Source organism: Jatropha curcas, chromosome 3 (genome assembly GCF_041381405.1).
Source record: "Jatropha curcas cultivar XTBG-Jc1 chromosome 3, XTBG_Jcur_1.0, whole genome shotgun sequence".
Classification (NCBI taxonomy): Eukaryota; Viridiplantae; Streptophyta; class Magnoliopsida; order Malpighiales; family Euphorbiaceae; genus Jatropha; species Jatropha curcas.
In genome coordinates this window covers 22,442,702-22,463,541 of record NC_143153.1, presented here as the reverse complement: position 1 = coordinate 22,463,541, position 20,840 = coordinate 22,442,702, and the positions used below count along the sequence as shown (strand labels likewise).

The window sequence follows — 20,840 nt, the reverse complement described above, 5'->3', positions numbered from 1 at the left end:
TAGCAGTGCACAAGATTCCTGTATACTCTGAGGCTAAGCCGGTAAAACAGAAGCTAAGAAGGCTGAAAACAGAATGGTCCTCGAAAATCAAGGAAGAAGTAGCCAAGCAACTGGAGAATAAGTTCATAGAACCCATTGCCTACCCGACGTGGTTAGCAAATATTGTGCCGGTGTCAAAGAAAGATGGCAAAGTCAGAATGTGTGTGGATTACCGGGATTTGAATAAAGCATGTCCGAAGGACGACTTTCCCCTGCCGCATATTGACTTGTTGGTGGACCAAATGGCTGGACACGAGATGGTCTCCTTGACCGATCTTGCTGTCGGATACAATCAAATAATGATGCATTTGCCAAACAAAGAGAAAACGGCATTCATCACGGAGTGGGGAACCTACTGCTATAGGGTTATGCCTTTTGGGCTCAAAAATGCCGGGGCAACCTATCAAAGAATGGCAACGACCATCTTCCATGACATGATTCACAAAGAAGTAGAAGTGTATGTGGACGATATGGTTGTTAAATCAAAAACAGCTAAAGAACATACAACAGCACTTGAGAAGTTCTTCCTTAGACTTTGAAAGTACAATTTAAAGCTCAACCCGGCGAAATGTCTGTTTGGAGCTACATTCGGAGTATTTTTGGGGCATATGATCAGTCGGAAGGGCATAGAGATTGACCCTTCAAAAGCCAAAGCCATTCTGGAAATGCCAGCACTGAAGACGGAAAAAGAAGTTCGGGGTTTCCTGGGAAGGCTACAGTACATCAGCCGGTTCATCAATCAATTGGCCAATACTTGTGGTCCGATTTTCAAATTACTCAGGAAAGGAGTAGCCATCAAATGGAATGAGGATTGTCAGAAAGCTTTTGACCAAGTCAAGCAATATCTGTTATCCCCGCCAGTTTTACAGCCACCAAGGCTAGGAAAGCCTTTGCTATTGTACCTATCAGTGACAGAAGAAGCGATGGGTGCAATGCTAGCTCAAGAAGCAGAAGATACAAGGGTAGAAAATGCCGTGTATTACCTCAGCAAAAGAATGCTAGACTACGAGCTAAAATACAATAAGATAGAGAAGTTGTGTCTGGCTCTAGTTTGGGCTTGTATAAAGCTGCAGCACTACCTCTCATCCTACACTACATACGTTATTTCTGAATTGAACCCCTTGAAATTCCTTATGGAGAGGCCGGTTCTTGACAGTAAGATGGCTAAGTGGGTGTCGGTGCTCGCAGCCTATGATTTAAAATTTGTACAACGAAAGGCAGTGAAAGGCGGAGCCTTTGCTGATCAATTAGCAGAATTACCGGTCGAAGACCGAATGCCGGAGGTAGAATTTCCTGATGAAGACTTATTGAGCTTGGAAAGTGAAGTCTGGGAAATGTACTTCGATGGAGCTTCAAACTACCATGGAAATGGAGTTGGAGTCGTATTCAAAACTCCTTGTGGAGAATACGTCCCAATCGCAGTCAAATTAAATTTCGACTGCACTAACAATGAAGCCGAGTATGAAGCTTGCATAAAGGGGTTAGAAGCAGCCCTGGAAAAAGGAAATAAAGGTCCTCAAGGTTTTCAGGGATTCCAATTTAATAGTCTCCCAAGCTTTGAGAAAATGGAAAATTAAAGAAGAGCATTTGGTTCCTTACCTACAACGCTTGGACGAATTGGCTCAGCAATTTGAGGATTTATCCTTCCACTACTTGCCGCGAGCCAAAAATCAGTTTGCTGATGCTCTGGCTACTTTAGCTTCCGTGGTCAATGTAGAGGGGAATCAAATTATTCGACCTTTGACAGCTCGGCTGCAGAAACAGCCAGCACATATCATGAATTTGGGGATGACAAGCCCTGGTATTGGGATATACAGAATTATCTTCAGAATGAAGCCTACCCAGAGGGATCCACCAAACTCAAAGTTTACCAGAGAAGAATGGCACCGCATTTTAATAAGAAGGTCAAAGACCGAAAACTGGAAGAAGGTTGTTTGGTCCTAAAGGAAATTAGACAGCCAATCGTAGACCCACGTGGGAAGTTTCGTCCTCATTGGGCTGGACCCTATGTGTTGAAGAAAATATTGTCTGGCGGAGCCGTCATTTTGACTGATTTGGATGGTTTGGAATTCATGAATCCATGTAATTTAGATCAGTTAAAAAGATATTTTGTATAATAAGCATTGCATAATGTAAAAAGAGCTACATTAGACCTGATTCTCCTCGAAAACAAAAAAAGAAATTATGTATCGGAGATATGTAGGCAACCCTCTTTGGGCGCGGTCTAAACATTAATGAGAAAATCATTTCATAATTCATTCTTATTTGCCAAAAAAAAAGAAAAAGAAAAGAAAAAAAAAGAGAGAAAAACCCGCTAAGTCGAAAACCCGAAAGGGCGGCTTAGGCAAAAGTCGGGGCCCGCTAAGTTGAAAACCCGAAAAGGGCAGCTTAGGCAAAAATGGGTAGCTTGCTAAGTTGAAAACCCGAAAGGGCGGCTTAGGCAAAAATTAGAGCTTGAATAAATAAAGTTGAAAAATGCTTGGAAAGCTTAAAAGTCGAATGACATTCCCAATTAAAGCAATAAAGTCAAACAGTCCGAAGTCAAACAGAAAGCAAAAGAATCCAAGAAAAATAAATAAATAATGAAGTTTAAGTCCAAGTCTAAAAAAAAAAACAAAACATACATCCAAAGCCAAAGAACAAAACCCAAAATCCAAAGTCAAAGTCCCAAATAAAGAGTCAAAAAAAGTCAAAATAAGGGAAAAACAACAAAAGTCCAAAAGCCTATAAGAGTCTAGGTGTCCCGTCGCCTCCGTGGGGCAACATCCTTCGAGTCATCCCTAGCTGCTGAACTCTCTCCAACCTCGCCTATCCGAGGAGCCAACACAATCTCCTCATCAGTCCCAACCTCATTATCAGCGTCAGCCTGAGCCCAACCTTCAAGTGCACTCAGCAGTGCGTTCCTCCTTGGCCTTTCAACCGGCCAGACAACGGCAATGAACCAGGTCCGATACTTAGGAGAAGTCTAAACACCGGCAGGATTAGGTAAAGGCCTAACCATGTGATGGTCTCTAACCCAAGCCCTAAGGACGGCTCGGGTAACACCCGGAGTGATGGCTGAATCAGCTGAAATGCCATCTACAATTGGGATAGTCTGGTCTATCCCCATCTGCCTCAAAACGCGCGAAGCGCAGTACCAAGTACAATGTGTAAGGCTTAGAAGGTAAACCCGAGTATGGCGGGAGCTAACTTGGATAAAGCGGGTGATGTCATACCAGGAAATGAACCACAGTACCTCATTTGGACCCAACTCAATCAGCCATGAGGTCCATGCATCAGTAGACGGATGAGTGTTTTCGCCGAAATCCCAAACCCCGGAAGGATCTCGAAAAACGTCTTTTTATTTTGTTTATTATTATTTTTTTGGAAAAGGTGATAAAAATCTTTTTGGATATGCGATGCCGATAAATCGGTCTTATAAATTATTTTGAGTCGCCACCCATTTTTTCGGCAATGGGACCGTTTTCGATTTATTTTATAAAAGTGACTCCATTTTAAACCCAATTTTATTCAAGGCCAAATTATTTAAAAGACTGGTCAAGCGAACCAATGCGGTTCTGGGTAAGGGAATTGGGTACGTCGGCCCGTTGGAAGTCGACGCCCGGAAAACCGGCCTCTTTTAACCTATAATTTCTAATTTATTTTATTTTAGAAAAGCTAATTATTTAAACCCAACCCGAACAAATCGAACCGAGTTTCTATGTGGAAAATTAATTAATCGTCCCAATCAAATCTAATTATCACATAGCAATTATTCAAATCAAAGCAATTAAATCAAAGCGATCAAACCAAATAAATAAAAGACCCGCTCTTGCCTTATGGTTAAAGGCGGGCAACAAACCGAACCGAAAATATTAAATGAAATAAATAAATGACCCGCTCTTGCCTTATAGTTCAAGGCAGGCAACAAACCGAACCTAAAATACATTCTATCCGATTTAAATCCAACCCATAAACCCAAAATCATGCATATTTATTATTTAACACTAGAAATGCAAATTGTTAATAAACATGCAAATTAATCTTAAATATAAATAAATCAACAAACTTAATTTTATTTTTCATTTAAACATAAATTGCAAAATTCATATAAATAAACACATAAAATTACATTTTAGTATTCTAAGTTTAATTAAACTGTGATCTGTTCATAATTGGGCATTTTCAAATTTATTGAAGAAATTAGATTTTATTTTCGTACAAAATTTAATTTTTTTTTATTTTTTTTATTTTTCTGGAAAAAATCGATGAACAGTCGCGTGACGCAACTGTTCTTCATGAGCCATGAATAGTGAACAGTGAATAGTGCACAGTCGCGTGACGCAACTGCACAGTCGCGTGACGCAACTGTTCTTGGATGAACAGTTGCGTGACACAACTGTTCTTCCAGGAACAATTGCGTGAACAGTTGCGTGACGCAACTGTTCTTGGATGAACAGTTGCGTGACGCAGTTGTTCATCCAGGAACAGTTGCGTGATGCACTGTCCTAGCCCAGAATTCATTTTTAAATGTTTTATTTACATCATTTCTTGTTTAAATATGATTTAAAGACATATAAAATGGCCACATATGAACAGAATACAATTTAAAGAAACTTAGATTACTAAAACCACAAAAATATTACTAAAATCATAAAAATGTATAAAAAATACAAAGAATGTTAAGAAAATTACCTGATCCTCAGATTGATGCTTGCAAATGGATCAAATCTCTTAACAAATGATAGTTAAGATTTCCAGAAGCTTTGTATCCAAGGATTTAATTGTGGTTTCTTTATAGTATGTTTTTTAGGGTTTCAAAATCGTGTTCTTCCTCTTTTTTTTGTTCTGTTTTGTGTTTTTTTTGTCCTCTGTCAAAATTGTGAGAAAGAGATGTATTTATAGGGTAGGTCAAGACACAGCTGCGTCACGCTACTGTAGCTGCGTGACGCTACTGTAGCTGCGTGACGCTACTGTAGCTGCGTCACGCTACTCATTTGTTGAACATGATGAAAGTGATGAATAGTGATGAACAGTTATGAATAGTGATGAACAGTGATGAACAGTTGCGTGACGCAACTGTTCTTGGATGAACAGTTGCGTGACGCAGCTGTTCTTGCGTGACGCAGCTATGACTCAGCCAACTATTCAACATTATTTTTAATTTAAATCCTTGGATTAAAAGACTTCTAGATAGCATTAACCCATTCATTTTACATCCTTGTATCATCATTGGATCAGGCGGGGCATAAAAAACACGCGTCAACAGTTTGCCCCCCCCCACTTTATCATTAATTGTATAAACGATTAATGTTAAAGTGGTCTACTGACGCGCTTTCAATCTGGTAATCATCCTCGAAGCTTGGTTTGGTCGGTTCGAAAGATGTTGGATTGACTTGATCATCTGCCCACCTACTCAGCTCGGTTTGATCGGCTTTCGTCGGCTCCAGTTGGATTTGTGAATAACTCCAAAGCTCGGTTTGATTGGCTTCGAAGACACCTCCGAGGTGCGGTCTGATTGGCTCGAAGGATTTTGTATGCCTTGGTCAACTTCGCAATACACCATCATTGACCGGGAAGGGAACCCAAATAGCTTCGCAATACACCATCACTATTCGGTGGGAGAATTGAAATTGGCCTGATTAGCTTCGCAACAACACCATCACTAATCGAGAAAAATAATCCAAACAGCTTCGCAATACACCATCACTGTTCGGTGGGAGAATTGAAATTGGCCTGATTAGCTTCGCAACAACACCATCACTAATTAGTAAGAGAGTTGACTCGATCAGCTTCGCAACAACACCATCACTAATCGAGAAAAATAATCCAAACAGCTTTTCAATACACCATCACTGTTCGATGGGAGAATTGAAATTGGCCTAATTAGCTTCGCAACAACACCATCACTAATCAGGATTTGAATCAACTTCGAAATACACCATCATTGACTCGATTAAGGATTCCAAAGCTCAGTTTGATCGGCTTTGTCGTCCACCTCCTCAGCTCAGTTTGATCGGCTTTAGAGGATTTGAATAGAGATTGTCTTGATCAGCTTCGCAACACACCATCACTAATCAAGAAAAGGTCCAAGCAGCTTCGCAATACACCATCACGGCTTGGTGGGATTTGAGATTGTCCTGATCAGCTTCGCAATACATCATCACTAATCAGGAAAAAGGATTGACTCGATCAGCTTCGCAATACATCATCACTAATCGAGAAAAGAACCCAAACAGCTTCGCAATACATCATCACTGCTTGGTGGTTGTCCTGATCAACTTCGCAATACATCATCATTAACCAGGAAGAGGATTGACTCGATCCGCTTCGCAATACATCATCACGAATCGAGAAAAGAAAACCCAAACAGCTTCGCAATACATCATCATTGCTCGGTAGAAGGATTGACTCAAACGGCTTCGCAACGCACCATCACCGGTTGGCCTGAAAAATTGTTCACAAGAAAAAGAGCAATATCTGTGTACAAACAGACCTTGCCTTTTTGTTAGAAGAATGTTGGGACATCATATGCCCCCATGCATTAATTATAAATTTCAAAAGTTTGCATCAGGGCAAAAGATTATACTTTTGCCCCCAGTCCGGAATTCCGACTTAGGACCAAAAGTATCATCTTCTTAGGTAGACCTTCAATGTTTATTGTCAAAATTTGGTTTGAAAGGTTTGCAAAAATTTAGTAAAAATTTTAGGCCAGAAGAATTTTAAGCCTGAATTTTCAGGTATACCCTTCCTGATGCAGTGTTTGAGAGAAAACTTACCTGAGGGTAATTTGGGCAATTTGATGCTCCTCCCCCCTGTGCAGTGAGTGGACAAAATCGCTGAAGTGTACAAATTGCATATCGATGTCAAATTGCTTGAACGGGTCACTATGGGCTTTAAACGGACCATTTGGGCCTTGTGGGCTTAACGAGTGTGATGGGCCCTTCCTTTGGGCTTGAGGGTTGTTGATGGGCCCCTCCTTCTTTTGGACTTAGAGAGGTGGGCTTGGGCCCAGCACTTACTTATAAGTAAGTTTCTTCTAACCATTTCATTTAGCAATTGCACCAAATGTTCTTTTCTGTGCTTGCAGGTGCCTGCTCAGAGGTATCAGGAGGTGTGCCAGCGGTTCGGCTTCGCCCGGTCTTACATCGCTCGACTCTACACTGACCGTGACGAGAGGGTATGTATCTCATATGCGTTACTTTCTTCTTCTTTTGTCTGCATACCCTTCTTACATATTTCTGCTCTTACAGGATTTGGAGATTGGGAGGTCACGGAGGCACCAGTCTCACCAATCCAGCGCCATTACCCGATTCCAGCTAGAGGTGGATCGACTTCGGACAAGGTTAAAGGTGGAGGGGATTCTGCTAGACTTCTCCGGAGAGGATGATGATGGTTTCTCATCCGATGACGCATCGCCATCTCCACCCCCTTGGGCAGCTGCTGGTCCGAGCTGGAGGCGTCGCTAGCCAGGCTCCTGTTTTTTGACCATTTTTGAAACATTTTTGTAGTTTGTAGGATTATATGTACAATTTTATTAATTTTATGACATTATTTTATATTTTTACAGTATATTTGCTTTTATTACAGTATCATTTATACGTGTATTTCTTACAACTTGTGAGATTTTATTCCTGCAAAAACAAAATATAAGAACAAAAACACAAAATAGCGGTATCCCACTTATTCACAAGAGTGATCCACCTTGTTAGTGATCAATGAACCAATTTATTGTAAATGAATAAATGGAATGAAATGAAATAAAAGAGTAAATGAGGAACTTGAAGTGAAACACGACAAAAATCAATTAGAAACAGAATTGGATCGTAGTACTTACCTGACAGGGCGGTCCACTCAGTGAATGCAGACGTAATGGCTCAACCATCCTTTCTCGATTAATGCGATCATAAAAGCTCAGCTTCCTTATTGTACAAACCGTCCTTCTTATTAACGCAGGCATAAATGTCCACCAACTGGAGCGACCTATGCATGAATGCTCTTCCAACCAGTATTGACAGTAAATATCAGGTCTGATAATGATGGTGCTTCGTTCATGAAACCCTTTACACTTCTATAAATGAAGGCTTCCTTTTACGACCTCTTCACACCCAGCATTCAAAACAAATCCATTCCTTAGATAATCCTTTTCCATGGCTTTCAGGAACCAAGTTTCATCCTTCGTCCAATCGATCCCTGACGACTTATGGCAGATTCCCCCTATGGACCAACTTGCCTGGTTGAAATATTTCAAAGACATAAAACCCAACCATGGCTTCTTGTCTTGGCTCGTTACGCACTTCAACCCTAACACCATGGTTTTCTGGTTTGAAGACGCTGAAATAACTCCGACCTATGAGGAGATGTGTGCCGTGATGGATCATCATCCTGAACAAGATGAAACTCCAGCTTTGCCCCCAGGCCCTAGGCATGATTTAGCCGAGATTGTGGCCCTGTGTCCAGTTTACCTTCCCGACGACCTAAACACGGATTAAGGTCTTCCTTTAGAGCCCTTTTTGAGTAAGGTTCTGGCCATGGATCTAGATCCCTCTTGGATTCGAGCTTGTTGCTTCTTGCTGTTAAATGTGTATGCCATGAAGAACCGTCAACCCGGAGTTGGAGACTTCCGTCTTCTGACAGTTGTTCGTGACATGCAACTGTATCATCGTACCGTATTCATGATGATCATGGGAGAAACGATGTGCTGGGTCAGGGATATTGCCCTTCACATCACCAACTTCAATGTTCATCATCGTGGTTGTCCAATGTTGCTGCAAGCCTGGGCTCTAGACAAGTTAAGCCTACTTCTTCCGATCCCAGCTCGTTTAATTCCAACCTACGGTCCTGCCAACTTTCGGTCTCGGACTCAAGGACATTTCGACTTTGGGGATAACCCGACAATTCGGTGGACTTGTCCTTGGTGGAGGATTAGGCTGGTCACTATTGGAAGCATGAATCTCAATTATGTGCTGTACGCTAGTCTAGACCGTTCCATGGCCTATTTTCCCGACAGGATCAGTCGTCAATATGGAACAATTCAGCGTGTTCCCAGGATCCATAACTTTGAGAGCGGTCTAATGACACTGCATCTGCTGACCAATTTAGCTAACTGCTGGCGAAGCCGAAACACCAGGTACCTGGGTGAAGGAGTGATGCAGGACACTGTGACACCCGAGTATGTGAACTGGTTTTTTACCCCATGATGATGTTAAGTTCTGCAAGGATCGGTGTCTGATGCTAGCCCTTATTGAAATAAATGTTGTTATTGCTTTCTCTGTCTTCTTTTGAGCTCGAGCTTTGAGCTCCTATTTAATGTATCTGCTTTCTTTGAATCAATGAATTTACTGATTCTGCTTTTATTAATTCCTGCACACATGGATAACACCAGACAACAAAACTTTTCTTTTGAAATTATTTGTCGTGTTAGTTATTCGGGCCTCCTGCCCTTGGGTTAATAAAGAAATGCTCATAAAAATGAATTATTTGATATAAATACAGAAGCTTACGCTTGGGGAGAACAAGAATGGTATGACTATTTATTACCTGCACAAATCAAACAAAAACAACATATGCAACTTCTTTATGTATGCATGAACCTACATGAGTACTAAGGTTTTATCCATGGTTTTATTGATCTTTCCATGGAAATCGCCGAGAAAATGGCACTTGACCTTCTGATCGCTGTCTAAGAGAATCCAATACCCGGGCAGGATCAACAACTAAACATCTTCAAAACAAATGAGCAGATGCTGACCACATAGGTAGAGAAGAATGTCTTGTAATCGACGATCATGCCCCAGAAACAAAAGGGAACAAGAATTTGAGAATCAAGCTCTTTATTGCTCTTACTTCTTTCAACATTATACAGAAGCGAAGAGAAATTATTTCAATACAATGGTTATTCATTCTAACTACTCATTTGCCTATTCTCCTTCTAATCAGGTTGATGACATTGAGCAACCAGTTGCAAGCATGTCACAAATGCATGGCATAGATTTCGCATTTAAACTAAGCACCATGCGTTAATCTCGAAACTCTTTATTTTTATTATTATCATTTTTTTTATTATTTTTATTATGCTCTAACTTTTGCCTAGGCTGCCCTTTCGGGTTTTCAACCTAGCGAGCTCATTTCTCGCCTAAGCCGCCCTTTAGGGTTTTCAACTTAGCCCTTTCATTTCTTTTTTTTTTTTAATCGAAATCATCATTTCAGACATTGAATCTCTTCATTTGATCCTGACTGACAATCCGATTGACAGGCTTCCCTTCCGAAGTGACCAATTCAGCGGCACCCTTATCCGACAGCGTTTGGATTTTGAATGGTCCATGCCAATTGGGTCTGAATTTCCCTCTAGGGTGACTCTGGGATTCGTGGTCTAACAGTATGATCAGCACTGAATCTCCACTTTTCAAAGTCCTTGGATGTACCAGCTTACTGTAGAAACAAGCAATCATTCTTTTTTTTTTTCATTATTATTATTATTTTTTTTATTTTTTTATTTTTTTGATAACATGCCATTCCTACAGCGCTGTTACTCAGGACATCCATATGTGGAAGAAGGAAGTCACCTTTGGGCGAGGCTGTAGTCGACACAAGTTGTTAGTCTCCCCCTTTCTTGAGCATAGGGACTATGTTCGCCGACCACTCAAGGTAATGCATTACCTTCCCAGAAACTTGCATCTAGCTCTTTCTGAACCATAGTCTTCATCTTGTTTTGCCACTTCTAGTTTGACCCATCTCCTTTTCCGCTTTACTGGCTTGATATTTGAATGGGTAGGGACGACATGTCCTGTAATCGGCTTATTGATTCCCCGGTATATCAGCATAACTGTAGACATTCTTGGAAATCGTTTTTGAGCTCAAGCTTAAAGTCTGATCCGATTTCGATTATTTTTTGAGATTTTGGGCGGTGCTTAGGTTAAATGCAAAATGATGCAATGCATTTATGCCAAATATGCGTGTGGTATAATCAATGCCATGAACATAACAATCAGGAGAAGTAAGAAAACAAGTAATCAAAATTCATTCCCATTGATTGAAATAGTAAATGAAGTTCATTCAAACTGTTCTTAAAGCAATATTCAGAAAAACAAAAAGAAAGATTAAGAGCTTGTTCAATTCGCCCATCAGCTAACTTTAATGGTTTCCGGGCGCCGGCTTATTATGCTCAGGAGGCTGGGTGATCTTCCCGCTATCTATCAAGTCTTGGATGTCATGTCGGAGCTTGAGACAATTATCAGTAGAATGACCTTTACACTGATGATATTCACAGTCTTGATCAGTGAACCTACCCTGAATAGGCTTAGATGGATTAATTGGCAACTTTGACAATACGCCATTCTCAATGCAGGATCTCATGACTGCGCTTAAAGGCATGCCCAAATCAGTGAATTCCCTTTTCTTTTTCTCCTTAACAGCTCTAACTATATTACTACTCCCTAATTGGTTTGTAGCTGCATGACCAACATTTCTGTTATGATTACTGCTGGAAGACCGGTAGTTACCAAACCCTCGGCTCTTCTTTTTCTTTTTGTTGTGCAGTTCTTCAAAATTCAATTCAGCCCTCCGTATCCCCAGATCTAGGCCATCATATCTTTTCCTATAGTTCTTGTACGATGTCTGAGGAAATCCTCGCAACACATCCTCTTCGCCGTATTGGTTCATCTGAGCAACACGGATGGACTCCGACAAATGGGACCTCGGGTCATCATTCTCCGCGAACAGGGTATGCTTCGAAGAAGTAGAATTTGTGGGCTTCAAGACATACTCTGTCACATGAAAATTGATGACTGGATCTTTTTCTTTCGAAACAGATATCCTCTCCACCTTGTCCTTTAGTTCTGCTATTTACTTAATCAGCTCATTCTCAGCCGGATTAGCATTATCAGCTGATGCTTGACTACCCAAGTTGTGTTCTGGAGCCTCTCTTCCCTCCACTATAGGCTGATTACTTGAAGTAGGTGGCACTTGGTTCTGGGCTCTATCTTGAGCAAGAGCAGCAGCTATTATTTCAGAAATGGTCCTTATCTGGGCTGGAGAGAAACCCGTCTCATTCACAGTGTTATCAGCCATCCTAACCAAATATGAATCAGAAATTGAATCCGAAGAACTTGAATGAACCACAGGACTAAACGGAGCAGGCTCGGGGATTGGGATACTTTGACCAAACGTTGACCAGGGCGTCGATGCCAAGCTCTCGAGGTGATTTTCCGGGAAGGATCAATTCTGACTGATAGATATAAACATCTGAATTAAAGTAGGTCCTGTATATATGCATGAGAAATAGCAGCACATAGGATGAGAAATGCAGTTCTAATGTGCTAATGATCGGTATGGAAATAAGATCTCGATTTCAACGACTGGACCCAAAATTCGGTGTGAATAACATGGCAATGACTTATTTTGTATTCAAACATTTTCGGCATTATCTGTCGTAGACCGTCCCTTTTGGATTTTACGATCGACTATTTTCTCTCAAGTCCCTAACTTTTGCCTTGGAATGAAAGATTTTCCAAGCGGGATTTTTATTATTATTTCTTTTATTTTTTTTTTTTGTATATCCTTTACTTTTTGCCTTGGAACATATGGTCCCAAGCAGGATCTTGTTTTGTTTTGTTACAAATTTTGTAATCTCTTGCTCACTTATTTTCAGATAATGCGAGAAATGTGACAATACAAAGGAATCGCAACCCCCTTATAACTCCCTTTTCTTTTGGGTATTGATTCACTATAAGTGATTGCATTATATTATTCAAAACGAATTTGAGGTCCAGTCTCAAAATCAAGGTCAAACGTCCATACTGAAAAATAGCTCTTATTAATGCATGGCTGAAAAGAAAAATGTTACATGATGCGTGAATGTCACAACATATGTACAGTTTATATCATACAGGGGAACGGGAGTTGGGAAATGCATGCCTTCCAACCTTATTTCTCCCACACCCGGATTCCATTGGTATAAATTTCGACATCTGTTTCCTAGGAATTGGTCTAATCTCGACAACCAACAGGGGATTTTGAGATTGACGATATCAACTCTCGGAAATGAATGCGACACAGCAACAGCAAATAGAACCGGGTATGTCCTTAGGGGAAGTAACTACGGTTTTCAACTACATGCATTGGCTTTAGTCTTATTGGGCTTAACAAAGTCTGGGTTCCGCAAACAGGATTCGGGCTTTGTTGGGCCTACTCCTTTTGACGCACCTTTGAGGTACTAGGCTTGCGGTTGGTAGTAATGTTAATTCTCGGATGGATGCACCTAAATCGCATGGTTTAGGCTAGATCCACCATCAAACTTAACACCAGTACCTAAGGGTAGTATGGGTAGAATGAGGTGAGAAGAGAGAAATGCGAATGAATGCAAAAATCCTAGAAAGAAAAGAAAAGCAATTTAAACATATACGGACGATTAATAATTTTCCATCGGCTTTTCTAACCAATTTTATTTTAAAAAGTAGGTTTTTTTTTTTTTAGAGTGAATTCCTAATTGCAACCACTAAATTATTTGTTAAAAACAACCGGGGATTAGTGGGTGCAAAATCCCCAGTGAAGTCGCCAATCTGTTTTCGCCGAAATCCCAAACCCCGGAAGGATCTCGAAAAACGTCTTTTTATTTTGTTTATTATTATTTTTTTGGAAAAGGTGATAAAAATCTTTTTAGATATGCGATGCCGATAAATCGGTCTTATAAATTATTTTGAGTCGCCACCCATTTTTTCGGCAATGGGACCGTTTTCGATTTATTTTATAAAAGTGACTCCATTTTAAACCCAATTTTATTCAAGGCCAAATTATTTAAAAGACTGGTCAAGCGAACCAATGCGGTTCTGGGTAAGGGAATTGGGTACGTCGGCCCGTTGGAAGTCGACGCCCAGAAAACCGGCCTCTTTTAACCTATAATTTCTAATTTATTTTATTTTAGAAAAGCCAATTATTTAAACCCAACCCGAACAAATCGAACCGAGTTCCTATGTGGAAAATTAATTAATCGTCCCAATCAAATCTAATTATCACATAGCAATTATTCAAATCAAAGCAATTAAATCAAAGCGATCAAACCAAATAAATAAAAGACCCGCTCTTGCCTTATGGTTAAAGGCGGGCAACAAACCGAACCGAAAATATTAAATGAAATAAATAAATGACTCGCTCTTGCCTTATAGTTCAAGGCGGGCAACAAACCGAACCTAAAATACATTCTACCCGATTTAAATCCAACCCATAAACCCAAAATCATGCATATTTATTATTTAACACTAGAAATGCAAATTGTTAATAAACATGCAAATTAATCTTAAATATAAATAAATCAACAAACTTAATTTTATTTTTCATTTAAACATAAATTGCAAAATTCATATAAATAAACACATAAAATTACATTTTAGTATTCTACGTTTAATTAAACTGTGATCTGTTCATAATTAGGCATTTTCAAATTTATTGAAGAAATTAGATTTTATTTTCGTATAAAATTTAATTTTTTTTTATTTTTTTTTATTTTTCTGGAAAAAATCGATGAACAGTCGCGTGACGCAACTGTTCTTGGATGAACAGTTGCGTGACGCAACTGTTCTTCATGAGCCATGAATAGTGAACAGTGAATAGTGCACAGTCGCGTGACGCAACTGCACAGTCGCGTCACGCAACTGTTCTTGGATGAACAGTTGCGTGACGCAGCTGTTCATCCAGGAACAGTTGCGTGATGCACTGTCCTAGCCCAGAATTCATTTTTAAATGTTTTATTTACATCATTTCTTGTTTAAATATGATTTAAAGACATATAAAATGGCCACATATGAACAGAATACAATTTAAAGAAACTTAGATTACTAAAACCACAAAAATATTACTAAAATCACAAAAATGTATAAAAAATACAAAGAATGTTAAGGAAATTACCTGATCCTCAGATTGATGCTTGCAAATGGATCAAATCTCTTAACAAAATATTTCTAGAAGCTTTGTATCCAAGGATTTAATTGTGGTTTCTTTATAGTATGTTTTTTTAGGGTTTCAAAATCGTGTTCTTCCTCTTTTTTTTGTTCTGTTCTGTGTTTTTTTTGTCCTCTGTCAAAATTGTGAGAAAGAGATGTATTTATAGGGTAGGTCAAGACACAGCTGCATCACGCTACTGTAGCTGCGTGACGCTACTGTAGCTGACTGTAGCTGCGTCACGCTACTCATTTGTTGAACATGATGAACAGTGATGAATATTGATGAACAATTATGAATAGTTATGAACAGTGATGAACAGCTGTTCTTGCGTGACGCAGCTATGACGCAGAAAACTATTCAACATTATTTTTAATTTAAATCCTTGGATTAAAAGACTTCTAGATAGCATTAACCCATTCATTTTACATCCTTGTATCATCATTGGATCAGGCGGGGCATAAAAAACACGCGTCAACATTTGGCAAAATGCCTAAACAAAATGCACAAAGCATACACACACTCATGCATTAAGCATACCCATTCAAAGCCCTTTAAAAATGGCCTATCGAACTACGTCGACTTTGATCTTCCATTCAAACGGAAGTACATAGGCACGTTTAGGATTTAACCCCGAGCGGCAAGTCAAAATCACTTAAACATTTCATTGGTCCAATTACCTTGCAAAGCATTCATTCATTGGTTAGTTAATTAGCATGACATAGTCTCAGGATCCACCTCGGGTTCGTAGATTGTGCCTTAAACATTGGGATAATTAATCTAGTAATTAGGTTAATTAAAATTGGAGTAAACTTAGGGTTTTTTCCTAGTTTACCCTAAAATAACTAAACAAGGTGGCGACTAACACATTCACGTGCATTTCTGCCCTTAGTCATATTCATTATATGCCTATTTTTGGGGGAGGGGTTCACAATCATAAATTGTAATTAAATTGGTTAATGTGATTTTAAATTTAAAATAACATAAATATCAATCATAAACAACATACAAAATTAAATTTACCTTTGATTAGTAAAGTTTTTTTTTTTTTTTTTTTTTTGTACATAAGATGAAAAAATAGCAATGATTAGCATAGTTGCTTGTATCTATTGGATCCTCAACATGGAAAACATGAAAAGTATGTCGAGAATAAATTAAATTGATAAGACAATAAATTATCCACTAAAATAAAACACGAATGGGAATATTGGATTCTAAAAATGCCTATGCTAAATTATGGATTGACAAAAATATAATTTAAGACTTTAGTTTTATTGGTTGAAAAAATAAATATTTCTATACTAAATAAAAATATCATTAAGGAACTTAATTTTATTTGTTGAAAACTAAAGACAGTTTCCTTCCCGTCCCGTCCACAGTTCATAAGGGGTCTTAGGAACTACCTTACTAGGAACCCTATTAAGTAAATATGCAGTAGTTTTTAATGCATGCATCCATAATGATAAAGGTACAATATAATTATTTAGCATACTCCTAACCATTTCCATAAGAGTACGATTCCGCTTTTCAGCTAAACCATTCTGTTGAGGTGTACCTGGCATTGTGTATTGCGCACAAATGCCACGACTTTCAAGGAACTTTGTAAATGGACCTGGACATTGTCCATTTTCATTAAATTTACCATAATATTCACTACCTCTATCAGATCTCACCACTGTAACTTTTCTATTTAATTGCCTTTCTATCTCATTAATGAATATCTCAAGGATATCCACTGATTGAGTCTTTTCATGTAGTAAATATACATAACCATACCGTGAGAAATCATCGATAAAGGTAATAATATATTTTTCATCACCCCAAGAGGGAACATCAAAAGGGCCACATATATCAGTGTGTATAAGTTCAAGCAATCCAATGCTTCTTGTGGCTAGATTCTTTAATGTGTGCTTAGTTTGCTTACCTTTAATGCAATCTATACACACGTCCCAGTCAGTGAAATCCAATTGAGGTAAGATTCCACCTTTCACTAACCTCAAAATCCTTTCTTTGGATATGTGACCTAACCTTTGATGCCACAAGAAAGCAGAACATTCATTATGTGCACTACGTTTAATACCTATATTTTGTTCAACATTAAACAGGGATTCAATAAATTCAGCATCAAGATTAAGTCACCATTACAAATCTTAAAACTGAAACCAACATTATCCAACCTCCCTACAGAAACTAGATTTCTAGCACATTCAGGAACATAGAGGCACTTTTCCAGATCCAGATAACAACCAATGTCTAGGATCAATCTATAAGTCCCAATTCCTTCTATTCGTGCTTTCATTCTGTTTCCCATGAATAGGAACTTTTCAGTTTCGTTTATGGGTTGGATCGAAAAAAATCCCTGTATAATATGAGACATATGAGTAGTTACACCAGAATCTAACCACCAGGTATTATTAGGCACTTCAATAAGATTTGATTCAAAACATACCGAAACATAAAGTATACCTTTCTTTTCAAACCAAATCTTCCTTTTAGGACAGTCCTTCTTGAAGTGACCATTCTTCCTACAGCGGTAGCACTTCAATTCCTTACGGATTTGGCCCTCATTAACCTTCATTGGGGCACTGTCCCTTTTCTTGCCTTTCTTCCCTGATTTGTTGTTGCCGCTACTAGCTCCATTATGAAATGTGAGATTGATAGAGTGTTCCTTCAATTTCTTTAATCTGCCTTCCTCTTGTATCAACCTGGACTTGATTTCCTGAATGTTCCATTTTTCCTTAAGGGTGTTATAATTCACCTGGAACTGACCAAACTCAAGAGGAAGTGAGTTAATAATATATTGAACTAAAAAGGATTCACTCACATCCATTCCCATTGATTTCAGTTTGGCTGCCTGATAAGTGTTAATTTTATAGTGTTTTTAATATAGTTTTTATTAGATTTTGAGTAAGTTTTTATTACTTTAAATCACTTTTAGTATAATTATGTTCAAAAGTTTCCTTGATCTTTAATCCGCTTGATCTAAGAGAAAAATTTCAGGAATTTGGCACAGAAAGAACTTTATAACACAAGGCACTTAACTGGTAGCACGCCCTGGCCGTGCTAAAAGGCACGGTCGTGCTACAAGGGTCCCTAGGCGTGTCAAGCATAGCACGCCCAAGGCAACTTTAGGCAGACTTCCAGAGAAAAGCACGCCCAGCCCGTGCTACCTGGCACGCCCGTGCCTCAATGCTTCACCAGCCCGTGCTACCTAGCACGCCCCGTGCTTTACTGGCCAGACTTCCAGACTAAAGCACACCCAACCCGTGCCAGGAAGCACGCCCGTGCTGCGCAGGCGGAACCAGCGAGAATTTAATGCGCAAATCTAGCTTTTTCTCACATGGGCCGACCTCGGGGAGTTTCCTAAACACACTAAACAAGACCTGGACCTATTCTTGGGGAAAAAGGAGTCCTAATTAAGAAGAAATCAAGAACCTAAACAGTTATGATCTCCTATAAAGGATTTTGCACTAAATAAGGATTCTATTTCCTAAAAGGAGTCAAACTTGCCTTCAAGAACTCTATATAAAGAGAGGAACTTCTCCTAACAAGATATCTCTCGTTTTTTAGGCAATTTCTTTACATAATTCGTTCTCTCTCTCAAGGATTTCAAGCATCAAACAATTGTGCCAAGATTCAAGGAAGCCATCAACATAGTTGTGATACAGTTTTTATTCTAAAACTCTTCATCTTGTTTCTTTCTTTCATTATTGTCTTTAAATATGATGAATGTGCCAAGCATGATTGAGTTTAATTTAATTACTATGTCCAGCTAAACTCTTATACTAGGGATTTGATGTAGCTTAATTCGATTCCAGTTTATGATATTAGATTTTTTTTTCTTTGTTCTCATTATAAATTATTATTGTGCTTAATGCTTCCAGGCAGAAAATTTCCCCTGGATTGAGTTATTTCAATAACTACATTCGGGAGAAGGGTTATTGATATGAAAAAGATAATAATTTACTTGAGAATAATAACTTGATGCGGAAGCTATATGGTTTGACTCAAGGGAGGTTTTCATAAGTTAATAAATTATTAAGTTGTGAACTCACAAAACAACCATAAAACCTAATAATCTGATTTATGTTTAATTTCACTATTAAAGATAGGTAATTGAACTGAATTAGAATAACTAACAATAAATCGGGAGAGCTTGTTAGTGACTTTAGGGTTGTTCTCCTACTTGAACAATTAAAATTGATTAATGAACTAATAGAATAAGCTGGATAGAATTAAGTGAATTCAAATTCCCTAGTAGCTTAATCCTCTGATTTCTTTTCACTTGAATTTTGTGTTTGATCTCTTCTATTTTTATTTTAAATTTTATTTACCTTACAGCGAATCTCCTTTATCGTCGTCTAAATAATAATAGGTTAACATAATTTTGGTAATTGATAAACAATCCCTGTGGATACGATACTTTCTTACTCTATACTACTTGTTGCGATTTCGTACACTTGCGAAAGAAAAAACGCTGTCAAGTTTTTGGCGCCGTTGCCGGGGATTGGCGTATCAATATCAATACGAATTACCCTATTGTTAATTTAGACACTCTTTTTATTTTCTTTACTTAATTTTTTTTTTCTAAGAATTATTCCAGGTGTTTTATGCAAAGAAGATCGAAAAGGACTGAACCTTTAGTCTTTGATCCAGAGATTGAGCGAACTTGTCGTAGGCACAACGCTGCAAGAAAAACGCGGGAAATAAAACCCGAACAAGAAGCAAACATGGCCAACGAAAATGAAAACATAAATGAAAACATAGTTGGACCACCACTTCAACAGCCGGTCCGTACCTTGAGAGATTATACAACACCTAATCTGAATGGGACAACCTCAAGTATTACTAGACCCAGGGTAGAAGCTAACAACTTTGAGATTAAACCAGCAATTATCCAAATGCTCTCTACCTCGATCCAATATGGGGGTCTACCTAGTGAAGATCCTAATGCTCACATCACCAATTTTTTGGAAATTTGTGACACATTCAAGCAAAACGGTGTTTCTGAAGATGCAATCAAATTGAGACTCTTTCCATTCACTCTTAGGGATAAAGCTAGGTCCTGGTTACAATCATTTCCAGCTGGAAGTTTCACCACATGGGATGAATTAGCTCAAAAATTCTTAGCTAAATTCTTTCCGTCCTCAAAAACTACCAAGTTGCGAAATGAGATAATGACATTTGCTCATAATGATCAAGAGAGCTTGTATGAAGCTTGGGAAAGATTCAAGGACTTGTTAAGAAAGTGCCCACATCACAGTTTGCCCAAGTGGTTACAGGTACAAACTTTCTATAATGCATTATCTCCTAACATAAAAATCACCTTAGATGCAGCAGCAGGTGGATCCTTTGAAAAGAAAGGAATTGATGAAGCATATGAGTTGATAGAGGAGATGGCAAGCAACAGCCACTACCAAAACAATACCGAAAGAAGAAGAACCGCAGGAGTCTATGAAATAGACGCTATTACAGCACTTAATGCCAAGGTAGATAACATGGTAAGGAAATTAGACATGTTAACTACTAATCCTGTGAATTCTGTCATGCAAGTTTGTGATAGGTGCAATGGACAACATGGAATTGGAGAATGTATCATGGACTCTTTAAATCCACAAACTTTGGAACAAGTAAACTATGTGATGAATCAAGGAAGAAAGAATTACCCTTATTCAAATTCCTATGATAACAGGTTAAGGAATCATCCTAATCTATCTTATGGTAATCCTAACAATGCCTTGAATGCACCACCAGGTTTCCACCTTCCTGAAAAGAAATCTCATGACGACCTCCTCACTGCTCTTTCCAAATCGCACATGGAGTTTATGAATGAAACTAGAGAGAACCACAAAATCCAGCAGGCCGCAATAAGAAATTTGGAGATCCAA

The 20,840-nt window shown here is 38.7% G+C and overlaps 1 non-coding gene across 1 annotated transcript; it reads right to left on the bottom strand.

Annotated features, from left to right (window-relative positions):
• Positions 1 to 20,111: 20,111 nt before the first annotated feature.
• LOC149497713 (small nucleolar RNA R71) lies at positions 20,112 to 20,217 on the bottom strand. The gene has a single exon (XR_016320268.1). It is a non-coding gene; the product is annotated as a small nucleolar RNA R71 (small nucleolar RNA).
• Between the last annotated feature and the right edge of the window lie 623 nt (positions 20,218 to 20,840).